The following is an 11,145-nucleotide window of genomic DNA, read 5'->3' as shown; positions in this document are numbered from 1 at the left end:
TGTCATCCTTCCTCATCCTTCTTGCTAGTCAGGTTGTTCTTTCCACCATTCTCTGGACCCCCTTGATCTTCTGTGCCTGGATCAGCTGTGTTCCTTAGAAGAGTCTTCTCTTCTATGCAGCCTGATAAATTACACTCATCCAATCAGATTTCCCCGCACACCTCTGATCATAAATACTAACGCCAAGATTCCTTCTTTGTTAGGTTCTATTGGTTGTAAGGAATACAGCCTTCAAATTACTTTAAGTAACAGGGGTTTGTGACTAACATGTCTATTACATGGGGGTCATAGACAGGTCAAGAGTCCCATGGAAACTAAGGAGCAATTCCTATTCAAGATCCAAGACAGGCCTAGAATCCAAGTGGTCTTGTCCCCTCTTCAGTTACAAACGTCAAAGGTCTCCATTCTGGTGCTCTGTTGTCATGGTGACTGCTGCTCTCACTGGCCCTGTGTATCTTTGTGTGCTAGTTCATTTCTCTTCCCTGGGTCTCTGTGCCTACTCCTGTCTCTGTGCCTCCCCATTCAAACTTACTTGAAGTAGCTTCCTGGGTGGGGATTTCAGGCAAGACGATCTCACAGGTGTGGATCCGTCCTCTGGAAGGCTACGTTGGGTGGCTTCCTCAGCCTGGACCAGTGGCCACCTTTCTTTCAACCCCAGCCTAAGCCTCGGCAGTTTTCCTTAAAAAGGGAGAAAGACAAGTTGAGCATTTTGCCAGATATCTCTGACACACCAAATTCCTAACTTTGACCTAAAGAATATTACTTTTGTGGGTGAAAGATTTAGGACCATAGTTCTAATTTGCTTCATATGTTGTAAAAGAGAGGATTTACAGGCATCCTCTAAGCACTGTCCTGGAACCATATCAGAGAAATATTTTTGGGAATTCGTTTTACCTATTCCTAGAACAATAAACTGCCACCCAATGTCCACTCATTCCCTAGCCTGTAAATGAGGCTTGTCCACTTACACAGGAAGTATGTGCAAAGCGGCCTTAGGCTATGACTCCAGAATCAGCTCTCCACCCTCTCTTAGCCCATGTGTGTCTTCAATACCTAATCCCTTGGGTTCATTTTCTAGCTTGTTCTGTCGGCCTCTAGACATCCTCCTTCTTCCCAGGATCCACTCTGCTCAGCATCTGCCCACTGGAGAGATGCTGGTAAAGCCATTCATGATTTGCCAGCATCCCTTTCTCTATCCACCTCCTACTGCACCCCTCCCCCTCAACCCTCAGGAGAGGAGATTTGTAATTTAGGACAAAGTGGGAGATCGCATTTAATGAGCTTATAGCTAAAGAACCAGAATATTCTACTTACCTCAGAGATTTGTTTTGAGGTAAGTAAAGTGCCTTGAATAGCACCAACACTCATTATTGCATCTTGGTGTTTGGAGTCCTCTTATCCATTTCCTCAGTTGCTCATCCTTTCACAGTAAGATCTGCTCCATGGCACAGTCCAATTTATGCAGAGCAACTATATTCCCAAGTGATGAGGGTCAAGCGTTTCAAGTAGAAAAAGCATAGACAACTGCTGGTAGTATTTAGTATTTATTGAGAGCTTATTATATATCAGAATCTAGTGCTTTGCAATTTGTACCTAATTTTTCCTCATGAGGTAAGTTCCATCATCATCCCCACTGTACTCATGAGGAAACTAAGGCACAGAGTGGTTTAAGAAATTTACCCAAGGTCATAAGTATCAAAGTCAGTATTCAAAATACACAGTCTCTTCTAGAGTCTGACTTTCTGCCATTGAATCACGCTGTCTCCTGTTTAAGCAGGAAATGGCCTTGGTAATCATCTTGCCTCTACCCCTCATTTTACAGGTGAGAAACTGAGGGATTTCCCCAGGATTGCAAGTCTTGTTAGAGGCACAAAAAGGACTAGAACCCAGAACTGGTTTCATTTCAGTGATTTTCTGTCTACTCCACTTCATGGTAATGTTTTGCTAGACTAATTGTTATTAGCATCTACAGAAATGCTATCTTCAGATTCATTTTGCTTTGAGGGATAAGTTCTTCTTCCCACTTATCAAAAGAAGCTTCCATATTCTGACATTGTCTCCAAACTTGGAGATACTGAATAACTTCTTAGGAATTAGTTTCTCAATATGTTATATGTAATGGTTGAGTTAGATGAGTGATTTCTAGATTTTGGATTTCAAGGAACAACAACATTTCAAAAAACATAGGGACCAGGAGAGAATTGCCATTAAAAAATTTTTTATTGATTCATTGATATTATAGAAAGAGGAAGGGAGAGAGAAAGAAACATAGAGTTATTGTTCCACTCATTAAAGCATTCACTGGTTAATTCTTGTATATGCCCTTACCAGGGATTAAAACATGCAACATTGGCGTATCGGGACAACACTCTAACCAACTGACTACCCAGCCAGGGTGCCATTTTATTTTTACAGGCAAGGAATTTAAAAAACCCATGTACAAAAGATAAAAACAAACTACCATCTAAAATACTATTAAAAACTAGGAAGACCATCTTAGAATGCAGAGTCATTTAAAATGAGTAACTAATTGTATGGAAGGACTCCATACAATTGGCCTGAGTGTTCTTTTCATCACAGACCTGTGACAATTTAATCGTGGATCAGCATTTGAGAATCTGAGTTAGATAACCTTTGAAGTTCTCTCTAGCTTTTAAACTCTGTGATTTTGAGTATCATTTCTCCCTTTACTATATTTTAGAGGTTTCTATCACTTAGGTCTTTATAAATTAATCCTTCTTAAGCTTGTCCTTAAAAGCTTTGTTACAGTGTGTGTGGAATGACTATTAAAGATCTTACAATCAGAATAGAAAAGCAGAGACATATCATTATCCATTCCTCATCTTAACACCCTTTAGGCCTTCCAGTTTCCCTCTCTCCCACCCTGAGGAGTAGGACATAGATTCTTAACACTGACCTCTCCCTATTCTCCAAGCTCCCTTAGACCAAAGACGTCAGGCTCCAGCTGTAGCTGAGGATTTGTTTTTTTCTACTGACTGAAAGCCTCTGAGATTTGACTACTGCCCAAGGTTTAACCACAGAATTTCACCAACCCTTGGACTAAGAGGGAGAAATTCTTTAAGGAAAGAACACCTGACTTCATGTAACAACACCGGTGAGAAGCAGAAATCTGGCTCCAGATATCCCTTTGAAAATTCACTTCTTTGTTTTCTACTTCAGATAGCCGTGTTATGCCTGTGTGTGTGTTCAGCGGGAGGGGGAGGTTTGGGAGGAGGTCAGAGGTTGCCAGGACCAGAGCACTGATATATCAAGGACAGAGACATGTCCACCCATTTGCCTCTGCATTTCTAGCAATTTGCCTGGCCACAGTGAGTTCTCACGAGATGTTTGTGGGATGCACCAAGTTTTAAGCACACTAATTTAATAGCAGCAGCCTCTCGTTGTGTGACCTCTAGTGTCAGGCACTATAACCGTGACCTCTAGCGTCAGGCACTATGACCGTGACCTCTAGTGTCAGGCACTATAACCATGACCTCTAGTGTCAGGCACTATGACCGCTGCTTTACAAAACTTATTTCTGATTCTTACTAGAACTCTCTTCAGTATGTGATTTACTATTTCCATTGCATGGTTAAGGAACCTGAGGCGCAAAGTGGTTAATGGAGTTGGCCACCGTCATGGAATTAGTTTAAGTGACAGCCAAAGAGTCCGCCGTGTGCTGAGCTGCTGAGCTGCACATAGTCAAGCTCCAGGGAGAGGAGGGAAAGGCAGCTGGCACCTCCCTCCAAGGGCTCAGCCGAGGTCTTTCCTGGCCAAGTCCCTGCACAGGCAGAGAGCCAGTTGTGTCATCATCAAAGAGGAAGGAATCACTGACCTTTTCAGACGCTCAGCTTTTTAGACGCTGAGACCCTTTAGGTCCATCAAGAAGTGAGGGGCTGCCCTAGCAGGTTTGGCTCAGTGGATAGAGCATCAGCCCATAGACTGAAGGGTCCCAGGTTTGAGTCCAGTCAAGGGCATGTACCTGAGTTGCAGGCTCAATCCCTGACCCTAACAACCAACTGATGGATCTCTCTCACATCAATGTTTCTCTCTCTCTCTCTCTCTCTCTCTCTCTCTCCCTCCCCCTCCCTTCCACTCGCTCTAAAAATCAATGGAAAAGTATCATCAGGTGAGGATTAACAAAAAATTTAAAAGAAGTGAGGGGTAGAGCCTAGTCTAGGACCAGCTCTCCTGACTGCCTATCTGGTGCTGTACCCACCCTGCGGACACCAGCAAAAAATAGAAAAGCCCATTGTACCCATCAAGATAGGCAAACTCCTACAACCACCACCACAAGTACCAGTAGCTTCACACGCTAAGAATTTTCTTCTCATTTATGACAGAGTCCAAGGTCAGCAAGGAGGTGGGCCTTCCCTCTTTAGTCCGGGCTGGCCCTCTCCTGGGCTCTTGGTGTCCTTGGTGTTCGCTCCATTCAGCCAGCAAATGAAAAAAGAGAGCAAGGATTGTACCTGGGAGGGTTGCCCAGGCCGGGGCTGGAAGAGGCCTTCCTCACTCCATGGTCCAGAGTTTAATCGGGGGCGACATCGAACTGCAGCAGAGGCTGGGGAATGTGGTGTGTGCTCAGGAGGGACACTCAGGGACCCTCATGAGTCTGGGAGTCTCTTCTGGGAGCAGCAGCCCTCAAGGGGCCTGGCCTCAGTTTGCAGTTTTGTGCTGAACTTCCTGTGGGCACTTGAACTTTAGGCTCCTATAGCATTTATTTATACATATGTGTGTGCTTTTGGGTCACTGCAACTAGCATGCTTACAGATAAGGGTGGGAGAGAAGGTGACAGAGGCAGTTTTAAGTAGTTAAAAAGTTGCATCTGATTCTTCAAGGTTTCTTGTTTTTGTTGGTTTTATTTGTTTGACTGGGTTTGGTTTTGTCTTGCTTTGTTTTTTGTTTTGCTAAGATGTACTGTGTACTTATAGTGGATTATCTGTGTTAATCTTCATAGCAACCCTGGAAGGTAGGTGCGATTATCACCCCCATTTTACAGATGTGAACATGGAAGCTTAATGAGGTTAAGAGACTAACCAAGGCCACAAAGCCAGTAGGTGGAGAGCTGAGGTTTTCACCTGGGGCTCGCCCTTTCCAGATCACATGCCATCCATGCCATTGTCCTCTGGCGGGCAAGCTTCCGGCCACAGCTGGAGCCCAATCTGAACCTGGGACAGTTCTCTGAAGTCTACTCCCTCCGCCGTAGGAAGTCACCACGTGTCCCTCTGTTGGTGGAAAATAGAGGCTCCTACAAGTGTTCTGACCAGGTGGACAGATGTAGTGCTGCAGCAACTCTTCCTTGAGTCTAAAACAAGATCTTTCACATTCATACATTTTTTGGTCCACATTTTATAAAGACTAATTTCATCCAAAATTAATTAATTTATGTTCAGCCCAATACTTCCTAAATACTTCTTAATTCAGCAAGATATTTCAAAAGGAATACTATAGCAGTTCTCTTAAACCACCACAGTTACAGACTAGTCAGATCTTTCATTACACGCTTTTAAATACTTAAAATGCCCTGGGAGGGAAGCACTGGATCAATTAGGGCAAACTGACTAAAGGTTAATTTAACAGAGCCCTGAGCAGATGCTCTGCCTGTCCTTGCAGCTCCGTGGCCTAACAAGCTGAGCTACTTCAACTGTGTAAACACCATTAAAGGCATAACTTGACCTGGTCGTGTACCCACCCCATCATTAGAGAGTAGCTTAAAGAACCATATTAGAAGGAAACCATTGGGTGGGAGGTTGGGGAGCAGAAGCAGGAGAAGGGAGTTGTTGAGCTATTGAACTCTAATTGAACTATAAACAAGGGCTTATTATGCGCTGCTCCCAGCCCTCTCAGCATGTGACCCCCTTCGGGAGTTCCATTGTAAGCAGAATTTAATCACACACCTGTCTTCCTAGGGCATCATGCCTCTGGTTCAAGTAACTGAAAGGTATGAACAACAGATTTTGAGATCATGCTGCTTTGAAGGTAGATTATGGAAGGAGCACTCAAGCAGCACAAGGCTGCGACCACTCAGGGGTGGCCCCAGGGCTCAGGAAGCGGGAGTGGCACTGGCCCCAATCCCATGCACACTTCTCTAGCACTGACAGCCATGGTTGTGACTGACAGTCAGATCTTAATTTCTCAGGGTCTCTTTACCTGGTTTTCAAATATTCTGGCATGAACACTGGAGTCCACTACTTCTTTTCCAGCCCAGTTCTGTATTCTGGCTGCATACCAGAATTACCCGAGAGCTCTTTAAAATACTGATTCCTGGCCTGGCCGGTGTGCTAAGTGGTTGGAGTGTTGGCCTGCACACTGAAGGGATTCTGTGCCTGGGTTGTGGGTTCTCTCCCTGCCTCTGGTCAGAGTGCATGCTGGAGGCAACCAGTCAATGTGTCTCTCTGGCATCGATATTTCTTTCTCTCTCTGACTCTCCCCCTCTCTCTCCTTTTTTTCCTCTCTCTCTCCCTCCCTTCTTCCCTTTCACTCTCTCTAAAAATCACTACCCTTGAGTACACATCTTCTTAATGTTGTGTGACAAATGGGAAATACGTATAAAGCACGTCTACTGTATACAGGAGTACGATGGTTGTCTCCAGGAAAAGCACTTGATTTTTGAATTGTAACCAGTACTGGCTGCTTTTATCATGGAACACAGTTTTTACTTGAGAAAAAACTACTGACAAACTATGGTTTTTCAAACGTAGGTTCTTGGTAGACTTTTATTTTTTTGAGAGTGAATAATGTGAGACTGTCACTTCAAGGGAGATAACAGGCAGTGTTTGTTGGCAATGATAAAACCGAAGCTTTCAAACAGAAATTAGAGTTTTAGAAAACTTGTGGCTACTACCATGAGCTTGACAAATTCCTAATATTTGAAGATTCCAATGAGATGGATGCTAATAGTAATTAATGTAATTTTTAATATGTTGTATAATGAAATATGCCAACATTTGGAAGATCTCTGTAACTCAGTGAACCAATCTTCTCCAAATAAGCAACGCATGAAGTTACCAAACCATGCACAGGTAAAAGATTCACTCAAAGTGCAAGATTGTATGAAAAGTTCATTAATTTGGTTTCAGATTACATATTGTAACTAACTTTTAAGAAACTACCACTCGTCAAGTTTGAGGTAGTATTCCAAAAGCCATCAAAAACAGTTATTAAAATTCCCCTTTATAACTACATTTCTGTGTGAGGCCAAATGTTCCTCATGTACCTCAACAACAGCAAAGAAACAGATTGTGGCTGACTGCATGCAGCAGAAATGAGAATCCAGCTGTCTTCAATTAATCCAGAGATTTGAAAAATGTAAAATGTGGTCATTCTCACTAGTTTATTTTAGAAGCTAGCCATTTTTTTCTAAAAATATGTTTATGTTAACATGTAATGGTTTTATATTGTCATTTTTAAATTAATTAACATGTACATTTTTAAAATTTCTCAGTTTTAATCTCTGATATGGAAATATTGCTAGATATGAGCCACATAAACAAAAGCTCTTTGGGATCATCAATAATTTTTAAGAGTTTAAAGGAGTCCTGACACCCAAATGGTTGAGAACTGCTGGATTAAATTATTTTCCAGTAACAAAATTATCTTGGCTCTCCGTGGCTACACAGAACAAATGTTTATTTTCTTCTCATGCCCAGACAATCAGGCAGCTCTCTAAAGACAGCTGTCCTCTCTGTGCTGACTCAGCAACCAACCAAGTGATCTTGTGGTTCTGCTGCCTCAACATATGGCCTGTACAATTGCAGCTGCAGAAGAGAAAGCTGGAAGGATAGCTCTTAAATCTTCTGCTAAGTGTCACTGCTGCTCACAGCTCACTCATCAGAACTGATCACATGGCCCCACCCAACTGCAAGTGGGCTGGGAAATGTGAGAAAGTTTCTGAATATTTGGTGAGCAGCAAATGGCTCTATCACCATAGAACAAAGAAGTTGTGAGAAACTGAAGCTCCTTAGAAAGAACTGATGGGGCCCATATAGTGAGGTGAAGTAGAATGCAAGAAAAGTCAGGGGAGATCTGTAGGGGCCAAACTGTGTAGGCTGGCCTCATAAGCCATGGTGAAGATTGTGGTCTTTTTCAGAGCAATAGGAAGACATTGGATGGTTTAATCAGGGGTCCTCAAACTTTTTAAACAGGGGGCCAGTTCACTGTCCCTCGGACTGTTGGAGGGCCGGACTATAGTTTAAAAAAAAAAACTATGAACAAATTCCTATGCACACTGCACATATCTTATTTTGAAGTAAAAAACAAAACAAAATGGGGACAAATACAATATTTGTATTTGCATGTGGCCCGCGGGCCGTAGTTTGAGGAACCCTGGTTTAAACATGAGGTGAAGACAATCAGGGTTATCCATGGATGGACCACCGCATTTGTGGAAAGAAATGAATAGAGAGGGACAGGAATGGAAGCAGTGACGTGCAATGTTGATAAATTGGATCTTTAGGGGAAAACAAAAATCTTCATCTGTGGCACTTGCCAATTTCTGTAGTGTAAATACTCCCAGCATGGCCAGTTTCAAGCTGATCAATTTGATGTCACTGACTACAGAGTTAGGAAAAGACATCCACAGTCAGCTCTTGTGAGTCAGCAGAGCAGCTTTGGTGCCACTGAGGCAAGAAAGCTAGTGAGGAGGCAAGTCCAGACAAACTATAATGACAGTCCAAATCCCCCTTTAAACACACAGCTGGAGCTAACCCACATTCTATGCATGTCAGTGACCAAAACCCTCTGCCTCCTCCACAAACACAACCACCACACCAAATACCACTAAGATTTTTCAACTATTATGACATACTAGAGGCCTGGTGCACAGATTCGTGCACCAATGGAGTGCCTCAGCCTGGCCTGCAGGGATTGGGCCAAAACTGCCTTCTTGCAATCCGGGACCCCTCAGCGGATGTCAGAGAGCCAGTTTTGGCTACATCCCCACAGGCCAGGCTGGGGTGCGGGTGAAGCAGATTCGAGGCCAATAGAGCCCCAGCAGCAACCTAACCCACCGCCGATTCTGTGAGGAATCGGGCTCCATCCTCTAATGGTCAGAGCATCTGCCCCTGGTGGACATTGCACGTCATAGCTACTGGGTGAACAGTTGAACGGGCCAATAGTTAAAGAGGTAAACGGTCGAACGGGTGAACAGTTGGACATTCGCTTAGGCTTTTATATATATATAGATGAGGGTGAGAGATATAGCTATCTTCCCCTATCCATCCACAGTCTTACCTCCAATACAGAAGTACGGGCCTCGATCCTTTAAGCAAAGAAATATCTCATCCGCCTTTAGGTGATCTTCCCAGTGCCATGACTGCAAACACCCTCAAATATTCTGGCATAACATTTATCCCCAACTGTTCCAATGAGAGGGCAGCCTAGGAAGTTGCCCAAAAGGCCCAGCTTGGCCTGACTGGTGTTATTCAGTGGTTGGGCATCTACCCTTGAAACAGGAGGTCACTGGTTCAATTCCCAGTTGGAGCACATGCCCAGACTGTGGGCTCAGTCCCCAGTGGGGGATATGCAGGAAGCAGCCAATTGATGAGGTTTCTCTCTCATTAATGTTTCTCTCTCTCTCCATCCCTCTTCCTTCCTCTCTCTAGAAATCAATAAAAACATTTTTTTAAAAGGCCCGGCTTGGGTTTTCAGCCACCTCCAATTTACATGAAGTGCTGGGGTCCAGCCCCAGTGGTCCAAGGGTTCCCAAAGGTGTGGACGGAATTGGCAAAGAATGTTTTACACGGAGACAGCGTTCAGAACTCTCTAGCTCTCCTTAGTCTCCGTGGATCTTCCCTGCGCCTGGCTGAGGCCACAGAGAGAGATCCCAAGGCAAGCTGAGCCTTTATTTTATAGTGAGAGGTAAACAAGGTAGTGGTTACCAAAGTTACACTGTTCTTGTGAGATTCAGTTGTTTACACCATGGTTATACTTCCTGCACTTCCTCAGCCCATTAGCTTCCCAGATAAGATCTAGGGAGTGTTACAAGGTCAAGCCTAATTATGCTAAGAGGACTGTGCCCTCTAAGCTGGGAATTGTTTGTGACTTTGCCCACAGGTCAGTCTGAGTCTTAACCCTATATCGGCTCCCCACAATGAAGAGTCACAAGAATCAAAATAGTTACAGTCGACAACTACAAATTACAAAAAAGCCTTCGCAGGGTAAAACTTTGGCTGGCTGGCTCAGAACTGAACTAGATGATTGACAAGGATGAAGAATGGAGTGAGGGTTTCTACCCTAGGGTGCTCTCACTGGACTAGCAGCCTCATCCACCCAACCTGCGCTTTGGTTAGTTCGCTGAGGCTCCTTTTCCTTCTCCCGTCCCCTCTACTCAAGTTTCCAGAACAGAATGACAGCTTGTGTGTCCTTGAAGTGGTGCCTGGGGTGCTGTTATGTAAATAGCTCTGCCTCTAGATACAACAGGTGCCACTCACCATCTAGCTCCCAAATTTTAACTCTTAGTCTTTCTTTTTTTCTCCAGAGGGAAATAGGAAATTTTTATTTCAAGAAGTTGCCTGGCTCCGATAATAATCCCTGCTTTCCTTTCCTCCTTCCCTCCCTCCCTCCCTTCCTTTCTACCTTTCTTCTGTCCTCTTACTTTCTCTTTTCATATAAAGCCACAGGCTGAAGTCTACCTCAAAAGAGTCACCCATCTGTCCTGCTGGTTCCAAAGTTCCCTTCTCAGGGCTCTGCCTGCTGGACAAATCTCCCAAACAGGAGCTAGGGATTCCAACCAGGTTCAACCATAACATCCGTGTCCCTACTGATGGTCTGACATAACCCAAGTCATGCCACCAAATGCTAACATTCCCTCTTGGGACAAATTAGAAGTATAAGACTGAGTAACACTAAAATTTCATGTTTGAGAAATCTCAGAATTCTTACATTCACAGAAACCATTAACCAAATAGAAGACCTGAAAGTGAAAGAGGGTACACCTTTTCACCTGCCTGGAATTGCTTGATTTTAATATTTGTGCCTGTGCAGGCCCAAATCATGAGTGACTAGATTAAGAGATCCACTTCTTAAACAGCTAAGTAAGGACGTTTAAAAAAAATAATATGTTTTGCCCAGCCAGCATGGCTCAGTGGTTGAACATCGACCTATAAACCAGGAGGTCATGGTTCGATTCTCAGTCAGGGCACTTGT

The sequence above is a fragment of the Myotis davidii genome, unplaced genomic scaffold, assembly GCF_000327345.1.
Source record: "Myotis davidii unplaced genomic scaffold, ASM32734v1 scaffold674, whole genome shotgun sequence".
NCBI classification, from domain to species: Eukaryota; Metazoa; Chordata; class Mammalia; order Chiroptera; family Vespertilionidae; genus Myotis; species Myotis davidii.
This window is presented reverse-complemented; position numbering follows the sequence as displayed.